Below are 10,000 nucleotides of genomic sequence, written 5' to 3'. Positions count from 1 at the left end.
AATGAACACCTTGCTTGAGAGAGAGAGAGAGACAGAGAGAGAGAGAGAGAGAGAGAGACAGAGACAGAGACAGACAGACAGACAGACAGACAAGCATAGGTAGACAGATAGACATATAGGTAGGCAGGTAAGTAGGTAGGTAGGTAAGTAGGAAGAGAGAGAGAGAGAGAGAGAGAGAGAGAAATGACATCAGGGACCAAGAATAGCCACGAGTCCTTCAATGCATTAAAGATATCTCTCTTAAACGTGTAAGAAAATAAAGAGAGTAAAGTTAGTAGGCTATAAAAGAGACAGTGTGTGTTAGAGCGAGGCGATTTAGTGTGAGAAATAGCCGGGAGTGTCCAGTTGACGTAAGATTAGAGAGAGAGAGAGTGAGAGAGAGAGATAGAGAGAGAGCAAAAATGGTAAAGGGCGGGGTTAGATTGGTTTAGGTTGGGTCCATACTGGCTACTCTCTCTCTCTCTCTCTCTCTCTCTCTCTCGCTCTCTCTCTCTCTCTCTCTCTCTCTCTCTCTCACACACACAACAAACCACACCTACCTTGCCCACACTTCACCTCTCACTTATCCCTCCTCTCTCTCTCTCTCTCTCTCTCTCTCTCTAATAATAATAAAGTCAAGAAAAGTATATGTGAAGAGGACGTGAAGGGAGAAAGAGTGAGAAATGAAGTGTTGGTCTTTGCCTCTCTTCTCTGATGTGTGTGTGAGAGAGAGAGAGAGAGAGCTGAAGGAGAGACTGTAGGAGGAGGAAGAAGAAGAAGAAGGAGAGGAGGAGAAGGAAGAAGAGGAGGGAGGGACATGAGGAAGAGAGAGGAAGAGGAAGAGGGGAGGAGGAGGAGGAGGAGGATAAGGGGCGAGGAGCAGTAAGGACAGGAAGGTCAGTGAACGCCTTGCAGTCTCTCCCTAACACCTCTTCTTTAGCGATTTATTTTCCAAACTACACATTAATATCCCCTAATTTGCTTCTTATGTCTTTTCAGTATCAACATAGACTGCATAAACACACAAGAATCAAGAATAAATCGGTAAGGAAGAGGTGTTAAGTATGCTTCCTAACCTTACTAAAATTCCATCCTAAGAACAGTATTATTGTCTGGTATGGACGCCCACTAACACCTCTTCCTAAGCGATTTATTTTGCTAATTACACCTTACTCTCCTGTTCTGTGTTATATCACCTTCTAATATCGCCATACTCTGAATAAATCGCACACAGAAAGATGTTACGTAGCGACACCCAAAAATATATTCTCCTTCCTTCTCTCCCTCTTCCTCCTCCTTCTCTCCCTTTCTCCTCCCGCTCTTCCTCTCCCTTCCTTCTTTTCCTCCCCTTCCTCCCTTTTTTCTGCTTCCTCCTTAAATTCTCTTTCTCTCTCTCTCTCTCTCTCTCTCTCTCTCTCTCTCTCTCTCTCTCTCTCTCTCAACTTTTTCGTAACCAAAGAATTATATTTTTAGAAATAATGCCTCCATCTTGAATGCTGAGTTGTAGCAATATATTTACAAAGGAATACTGATGCTAGTCACGAAGAAGTGCTATGGGAAGGATGTAGAGCCGTCGCATCATGACCTTAGAGAGAGAGAGAGAGAGAGAGAGAGAGAGAGAGAGAGAGAGAGAGAGAGAGAGAGAGAATAGAAGAATACTGAACCTAGTCACGAAGAAGTGCTATGGGATGGATGTAGAGCCATAGCAACATGAACAAAGAGAGAGAGAGAGAGAGAGAGAGAGAGAGAGAGAGAAGTGAAAATACCTCTTCTTGTTTCGTGTTCTTGTTAAGGCAGCTCCGTAACACCTCTTCCTTAGCGATTTATTCTTGGATATGGCTGGTTAACATCCTTTTGTACGTTATTTATGCAGAGTATGGCGATATTGGAAGGATTTACGTAACACAGAATAGGAAAGTAAAGTGTAGCAAGCAAATAAATCGCTTAGGAGAAGGTGTTAGGGAGCTTCCTGGAATATCACAATTATGATGCGAAATTTGTTCCTAAGACTATTAATACGCAACTATCTATCTATCTATCTACCTATTTATCTATCTATCTGTCTATATGTCTATCTATCTATCTCTCTACCTACCTGTCTGTCTATCTATAGCCAGACCCCTTAATCCCGTAAGGGGTGGCCACAAACAAATCGTCTCCATGTCACCCTGTCCCCTGGCATTACGCTGCCTTCCCCCTAAACTCACACCCCCCCTCTCTCATATACCTGTCTACTCCATTCCTCGGTCTTCTCCTCCCTCTCCCCCCCTCCACCTCACTCAAACACGCTCTCCTAGTTAATCTCTCACTCTCCATCCCTCCTAAAGTCTCTTATCTTGAAGAATTTGTTTCCTAGGATGAATAAGAGGCTTTGAAGGCAGTATCCCCACCTGTCCTCGTCTATCCTATAATTAGAATTCACAGTTACGATGGGATTGGATATCAAGTCTATATATCAGCGTACGACCAAATTTCCTATCGTAACTTAAGATTTCTTTTCACAGGAGGAAGGAAGAGGCACTAAAGACGTTACCCTCACCATCCCTTGTCCATCCTAGCATCAGAAATCACAAAAATAACAGGGAATCGAACCTGAGTCCTTGTGGATGTGGGAATGGTTTGTCTATCTATCTATCTATCTATTGCCAGACGCCTCAATCCCGTTCGGGGTGGACACAAACAAATCGCCTCCACGTCGCCCTGTCCCTCGTCATTTCACTGTCCTGCTCCCAACTCACGCCCCCCTTCTTCACCCCATCCCTCCATCTCATCCTCGGCCTCCCCCTCCCTCTGCACTTTATCACCAACTCTGTCAAATTTCGCTGCATAGGAAGAACTAGGGACTATTTACCCCCTTCCCTGTCCATCCTACCATCAGAAACCACAATAATTACGGGGAATCTAACCTGAGTCTTTGTGGATGTGGGTATGGTTGGTGATTAGGGGATTTTTTTATATATTTCGCTACATAGGAAGAACTAGGACCTATTCACCCCCTTCCCTGTTCATCCTAGCATCAGAAATCACAGCTACAATTGAAGACTCGATCTTAAGTATCCGTGAATCCGGGCGTCGTTAGTAGGTATGGCAACAACAACAACAACAACAACACAGGTGAGGTGGAAAGCATGTGGGGAACGCACCTGGGCACACACCACTCGATCTCTGGCTTCAAAACGTGGCTACAGACGAACCCCCTGCAGGTGTCTAGTGGTTCCTGAGGCCTCGAAGCTTCAGTTGAGGGGCGTGTGTTCGAATCCCGCCCCTAAAACCACGAGAAGAGGCACTGTTAACTCAGGTAGGTACAATATTCACTCGCCGCACACCTTCCTCTCTCACCTTTCTCCACAGCGGTCAGCGGGCAACTAAGGCAGGCTCTGGGCTCCGACGCGGTGGAGGAGAGGTGGAGGGAGGGAAGGAGGGAGTCTAGAGGTGGAGGGAGGGAAGGAGGGAGTCTAGAGGTGGAGGGAGGGAAGGAGGGGCCCTAGAGGTGGAGGGAGGAAAGGTGAGGCGCGGAGGGAGGGAAGAAAGACGTGGGAGACATCTAGTGGTCGCTTTGGGAGACGATGTTGCCCCTAAGGTGAAAAAAAAAGAAAAAAAATGACATGCGCAGGGTGAGTGGTTGGGAGAGAGAGAGAGAGAGAGAGAGAGAGAATAGGACGGTCACTGTGATAGACTGAGAGGGGACGAGAGGGAAAGGCCTCTCTCTCTCTCTTTCTCACTCTCTCTCTCTCTCTCTCTCTCTCTCTCTCTTTCTGAAGGACAAAGGTAGTGGTGGAGAGAGTGAGATGATGAATGGGTGGAGATGGAGAGATGGTGTGTGTGGTGTGGGTGGTGATGGAGTGGTGGTGATGGCGAAGTGGCTGTGGTGGTGAAGAGATGGTGTGGCTGTGGTGGTGAAGAGATGGTGTGGCTGTGGGTGTGGTGGAGAAAGGATGGTGTGGGTGTGGGTGGGTGGGTGTGGTGGAGAGCGGATGGTAGAGACAGGGAATGTGTGTGTGTGTGTGTGTGTGTGTGTGTGTGTGTGTGTGTGTGTGTATGTGTATACGACGCTTCTCCACATCTCTCAAGGGAGTGATGGTGTGACTTGATACTCGTTCCATTCTGGTGTTCGGGACGCAATTGCGGCATCCATCCATGAACCAAATCTCCACATATCTCCCTGCGCCTCGCCGTGGGAAGGGCCCTGGTTCGATCCTGGTGAGGCGCTGTCTACCACAAGGGGGGCCGGATCCCTACACGGTGTATGTATTGTACTGTACCTGTAGCACGGCCCCACAGAACCACTGGCTTACCTGTGGCCGATGGATCAAGAGGCTGACAATCTCTCCATCATCCAATTTTGTGTTGCCTCAGGAGGATAGGAGCTTGGGAGTAGACCACTCAATTCGGATCTTTAAGACGGGGAGGCCAATCACTTCTCCCTGAGTAGCATAATGTAAGAAACTCTAAATAGGCCTACAAATGCCTTAATATCTTCATCTGACCGCCTAAACCCACTACACCACCAGGCTCCCATCTGCCCAATCTAAAAACACTAGTAAGGGATAGGAAAAAATAGAGTGCATTTGTTCAAACTTTATTTCTTCTCCAAAATGTTCTTCAAAGTAGATATCTAAGAACTTTCAACTCCTTGTTCATCCCTTCTTTGAACAAACATTTCTTTACGCTCTCTTCCTTCTCTCACTTTCTAAAAAATTACTTTGACTTTGAGTACTGTTTGTATTGAGATTATTTCCTCCTATCTCTTTCTTTATGGTATCGTGATTCTCTCTCTCTCTCTCTTCTTCCTCTTTCCTCTTTACTCTTTTCTTGCTAGATATACTGCTGATTCCTCTTCTCTCTTCATCCTCTTCCTTCTAAATATTATGCATGCTAATTCCTCTTCCCTTTTCCTTCTTTCCTCTCTCCTCGTCAATCTCTCTCCTAGGTCACGTGTAATCCTCTCTTGCCATCCTCTTTCCTCTTCTCTGTGTTGTGTTTTCTGGGCCATCTGCATTCTAATTCCTCTTCCTTCCACACTCTCTTCCTTCCTAGATCTTCCACACCATTTCACCTCCACACCCCACCCTCCCATCCTTCTCTTCCCCTTCCACATCCCATCCTCCCATCCTTCTCTTCCCCCTCCATATCCCACCCTCCCACCCTTCTCTTCCCCCTCCACATCCCACCCTCCCATCCTTCTCTTCCCCCTCCACATCCCACCCTCTCACCCTTCTCTTCCACCACACCCCACCCTCCCATGATTCACTTTCCCCTCCACATCCCACCCTCCCACCCTTCTTTTCCACCATTCCCCACCATCCCACCCCTCTCTCCCACCTCCACACCCTCTCATCCTTCTCCTCCACATCCACACCCTTCCCTCCCACCCTTCCCTTGACCACTCCCCACCCTCTCACCTTTCACTCCCACCTCCACATCCCACCCTCCCACCCTTCTCTTGACCATTCCCCACCCTCCAACCCCTCTCTCCCACCTCCACACCCTCTCATCCTTCTCCTCCACATCCACACCCAGTCTCCTCTCAGCACAGGAAGTGGGGGGGCAAGACACAGCATCCACAATTCTTCATCTGGCCGTCTTTAGTCTTGGATGGGTTGTAGGAGTAGCAGTGATCCTTGAGGCGGTGAGGCAGGCAGAAGGTGGCCACGTCTGCTACTCCATAACAATCTGATTTCAAGTCGCACTCGCAGGATAGCTTCTCGAGTTGTTCCTTGGTCATACACCGGGCTGGGAAGGCACGAGGCTGGAGGGGGAAGTGGGGAAGATGTTATTGGTGAAGGAATGGGATGGGACTGGGTGGTGGGGGGATGGGAGAGAGAGAGAGAGAGAAAGGAAAAGTATTATTGATGAAAGTGAGGGACGGAAAGGAAATGGGTGATGGAGAGAAGAGGTTGAGAGAAAATGAGAGAGAGAGAGAGAGAGAGAGAGAGAGAGAGAGACATTCCCAACTCACCTTCATCAGTGACTTCATATGAGACGGTATGGCCAACGTAGAGCCCAGAGACAGAGCCAGCAGGAGAAGAAGACATAGACGTAGAGCCATTTTACCTAGAGAGAGAGAGAATTAGAGATATCTTTAATATACTGGGAGGTAGATAGAGCCCTCTTCTTTATCTATCTATAGCCAGACGCCTCTATTCCGTTAGGGGTGGCCACAAACAAATCTCCTCCATGTCGCCCTGTCCCCTGCCATTTCGCTGGCCCTTCCCTCTGCTTACACTCTCCTCTCTCATATACCTCTCCATCCCTCCATCTCATCCTTGGTCTCCCCCTCCCACTCCCCTCCTTCACCTCACTCACATACACTCTCCTAGTTAGTCTCTCACTCTCCATCCCCCCAACTTAAACCCACCTCTCTCAAATACCTCTCCACTCCTTCCCTCCATCTCATCCTCGGCCTCCCCCTCCCTCTCCCCCCGTCCGCCTCACTCACATACACTCTCCTAGTTAGTCTCTCACTCTCCATCCCCCCAACTCACACCCCCCTCTCTCAAATACCTCTCCACTCCATCCCTCCATCTCATCCTCGGTCTACTCCTCCTTCTATTATTGCACTGACAAAATTTACCTCTGTTTATTAGCTGTTGAGTTGTAGCGATGGATTGACACTAGGATATGATGCTAGTCACGAAGAAGTGCTATGGGAGGATGTTGAGCCATAGCATTGTCTTTTTCTGCCACTGAGCTACGTGAAATAAGCTGCCAAAGGACGAAAATCTGGGCCAAGTTAAGGTGAAAGGAGTATAGTCACGAAGAAGTGCTATGGGAAGGATGTAGAGCCGTAGTATTGTCTTTTTCTGCCACTGAGCTACGTGAAATAAGCTGCCAAAGGACGAAAATCTGGGCCAAGTTAAGGTGAAAGGAGTATAGTCACGAAGAAGTGCAATGGGAAGGATGTAGAGCCGTAGTATTGTCTTTTTCTGCCACTGAGCTACGTGAAATAAGCTGCCAAAGGACGAAAATCTGGGCCAAGTTAAGGTGAAAGGAGTATAGTCACGAAGAAGTGCTATGGGAAGGATGTAGAGCCGTAGTATTGTCTTTTTCTGCCACTGAGCTACGTGAAATAAGCTGCCAAAGGACGAGAATTCTGTACTGCGTTCAGAGAGAGAGAGAGAGAGAGAGAGAGGCAGACAGACAGACAGACAGACAGACAGACAGAAAGACAGACAGACAGATAGACAGACAGACAACGAGCTTGGTTGGTTAAGAAATCATAGTAGTTAATGGAATGAGAGAAAGAGAGAGAGAGAGAGAGAGAGAGAGAGAGAGAGAGAGAGAGAGAGAGAGGAGAGTTACCTGAGTGAGGTGTGTCCTGAAAGGTGAGCTAACAGAGACTGAACACCTGATCTTATTTCACCTGGCGAGCACACCTGTTGGGAGAGAGAGAGAGAGAGAGAGAGAGAGAGAGAGGAGGGAAGAGGAGGGAGGGATGGAGGGAATGAAGAGTTACTTAAGTCTCTCCTACTCACTTTTCACTGCTAACTTAAAGAATTATTTATCACTATCAAGAAAGATATTAATTTTAAGTCTTATAACCCATTTGTGCCCAGCGTCCCCAACATCAGACGGAACTGGGCACTTTCAGAATTTAATAAAGAAGGAATCCAAGGGTAGGGACCTATGAGCTTCGCGACTATGAGCCGATAAGTGGAGGGAGGTACACCTATCTCTCTTCCAGCAAAATCCGTCACCCTGGAACTCTGGAAGCTAATGCGTTAAGCACTGGAAATTCTATCAGTTTTTTTAATAATCTAATGCATTTCTTAACCTGGAAAATGATAGATAGATAGATAGATAGATTGATGGATGGATGGATGGATGGATGGATGGATGGATGGATGGATGGATGGATAGATAGATAGATAGGCAGGTAACTAGACAGATAGATAGATAAATAGATGGATGAGATGGTGGGTGGAGAGACAGATAGATAGATAGATAGATAGATAGATAGACAAAGAAGGTCAATATACATCACATGACCCCGATAATTACACCTAAATATTCACAGGTGTTCTCATTAACGAGGTAGTCACTTGGCAGGTAGATAGATAGATAGATAGATTGATAGATAGGTAGATAGATAGATAGATGGATAGACAGAGATAGATAAACAGATAGATTGATGGACAGATAGATAGACTGATGGCTAGATTGACAGACAGACAGACAGACAGATAGATAGACAGACAGACGGACAGACAGACAGACAAATAGGTTGATTGATAGATAGATAGATAGATAGATAAATACAGTAGACAGATGGATGGATAGATAGATAGATAGACAGACAGAGAGGCTGACAGACAAATAGATAGATAGATAGAGATAGATAGATAGACAGATAAAGAGAGAGAGAGAGAGAGAGAGAGAGAGAGAGAGAGAGAGAGAGAGAGAGAGAGAGAGAGAGAGAGAGAGAGAGAGAGAGAGAGAGAGAGAGAGAGTAATAGGTAGTTAAGTAAGTATAGTATGTAGGTAGGAAGGTAGGTAGGTAGGTAGGTAGGTAGGTAGGCAGATATATATATAGAGAGAGAGAGATAGGGAGAAAGCCAGACAGATAGACAGACAGACAGACAGACAAATAGATAGACAGATAGATAGATAGATATTCCGATAGATAGATAGACAGGTGTACATATCACACGACCCCCTTAAAGGTAGGGAACACTCACCTGTGCTAATTAACAAGCTGATTACCTGGCCATTTCGACACACCTTGCGTGTTACCTGACAGCCGCCATCAAAAGTTCGTTTACACTTTCCTGGTGGTTGTGGCAAAGGGAGGGTGTCGCGTGAATTGTTTTTGTGACTAGGGAGGCTGCCAGAGATCGAGCAGCGTGGAGAAAAGTCTTTGTAATAAGAGAGAGGGATGGATACTCTCTTTCGTTTGGGTAGGAAGGAGAAGTATGGAAGGATGAGATGGAGGGAGGAATCAGGGAGGTGAGAGGAAGACCGAGAATGAGATGGAGGGATAAAGTAGAGAGGTACATGAGAGAGGAGGGTGAAAGTTGGGGAGATGGAGAGTGAAAGACTAACTAGGAGAGTGTAGGTGAGTAAGGTGGAGGGGGGAGAGGGAGAAGGACACCGAGAATGAGATGGAGGGATGGAGTGGAGAGGTATATGAGAGAGGGGGGTGTAAACTGGGGGGAGGGCAGCGAAATGGCGGGGGACAGGGCGACATGGAGGCGATTTGTTTGTGGCCACCCCTTACGGGATTGTGGTGTCTGGCTATAGACAGATAGACAGACAGATAGATAGATAGATAGACTAGTTTACCTTAAAATGTCCATCCATTCCGTTCTCTATGACATCTATGGTCGTGAAAGAAAATGGAGGTATAACCATATCTTAAGTAGAGAGAGAGAGAGAGAGAGAGAGTTACATAGAGTTACATAGATACACAGACCACACAGACCTTACGGTCCCTACGAGGTGGTCCGGCCTTAATCCTAATATAGTGCATAGGAGCAGGAGAAAGGATAGCATAGCAGAGAGAGAGAGAGAGAGAGAGAGAGAGAGAGAGAGAGGCGTTTACGTGCAACAAAATCATTCATCTTTCCACGAAGTAAATTGTGTGTGTGTGTGTGTGTGTGTGTGTGTGTGTGTGTGTGTATCTACCAGTCTGTATGTAGGCCTGTGTATGTATGTATGTATTTGCCTGTCTATCATTCTATCTATCTATCCATCTATCTACCAACCGACCTACCTTTCCCTTCCCCTAACACCTCTTCCGTAGCGATTTATTTTTGGATATGGCTGGTTAATATCCCTTTTTATGTTATTTATGCAGAGTATGGCGATATTGGAAGGAAGAGGAAAGGTGTAATAAAATAAATCGCTTAGGAAAAGGTGTTACGGAGCTGTCTAATAAGCTTACCTGTCTAATAAATGTCTAATTAGTTCATGGACAGGTGTAGTCTGATTGCAAGCTTATTTGGACTAGTAACCAAGGAGACTCATAACCAGGGCTCTCTCTCTCTCTCTCTCTCTCTCTCTCTCTCTCTACTTTCTTTAA

Source organism: Coenobita brevimanus, chromosome 37, assembly GCF_032717465.1.
Source record: "Coenobita brevimanus isolate Jiangsu-jjx chromosome 37, ASM3271746v2, whole genome shotgun sequence".
Lineage (NCBI taxonomy): Eukaryota > Metazoa > Arthropoda > Malacostraca > Decapoda > Coenobitidae > Coenobita > Coenobita brevimanus.
This window is presented reverse-complemented; position numbering follows the sequence as displayed.